The sequence below is a fragment of the Rutidosis leptorrhynchoides genome, chromosome 1 (genome assembly GCF_046630445.1).
Source record: "Rutidosis leptorrhynchoides isolate AG116_Rl617_1_P2 chromosome 1, CSIRO_AGI_Rlap_v1, whole genome shotgun sequence".
NCBI classification, from domain to species: Eukaryota; Viridiplantae; Streptophyta; class Magnoliopsida; order Asterales; family Asteraceae; genus Rutidosis; species Rutidosis leptorrhynchoides.
The window spans coordinates 397880595-397881185 of record NC_092333.1 but is presented as its reverse complement, the minus strand read 5'-3'; the positions used below and the strand labels follow the sequence as shown (position 1 = coordinate 397881185).

Genomic DNA, 591 nt, shown 5'->3' with positions numbered 1-591 from the left:
AATCAAAGGACAAATCCTACACATGGTAACTAATCAATGCCAATATAGTGGCCAAAAGAAGATCCAAACGAACATCTTCGAACCTTTAATAGGATCTGTACTCTATTTAAAATCAGAGAAGTTGAGGATGAACAGATCTATCTCATGTTATTTCCCTGGACTTTAAAGGGAGAAGCCAAAGATTGGTTAGAATCGTTACCTGAAGGGGCGATTGACACATGGGATGTTTTAGTTGAGAAATTTCTTAAAAGATTCTTTTAGGCATCTAAAGCTGTGAGACTTCAAGGAGAAATTGTTACGTTCACGCAAAAGCCAAATGAAACTCTATATGAGGCGTGGACAAGATTCAGAAAGTTGTTGAGAGGATGTCCTCAACATGGTTTAGACACTTATCAAATAGTACAAATATTCTACCAAGGTGTCGACGTTGCTACACGAAAAGACATCGACACAGCAGCTGGTGGTTCCATTATGAAGAAAACCGCAACTGACGCTCACAAAATTATTGATAACACAGCCTCCCACTCACATGAGTGGCACCAGGAAAAAGATATCTTTCGTTCATCTAAAGCGGCTAGAGCCGATTCTAGC

At 39.6% G+C, this 591-nt stretch overlaps 1 non-coding gene across 1 annotated transcript; it reads right to left on the bottom strand.

Annotated features, from left to right (window-relative positions):
• Positions 1-276: 276 nt before the first annotated feature.
• LOC139887372 (small nucleolar RNA R71) lies at positions 277-383 on the bottom strand. Its single transcript, XR_011773207.1, has one exon. It is a non-coding gene; the product is annotated as a small nucleolar RNA R71 (small nucleolar RNA).
• Positions 384-591: the final 208 nt, after the last annotated feature.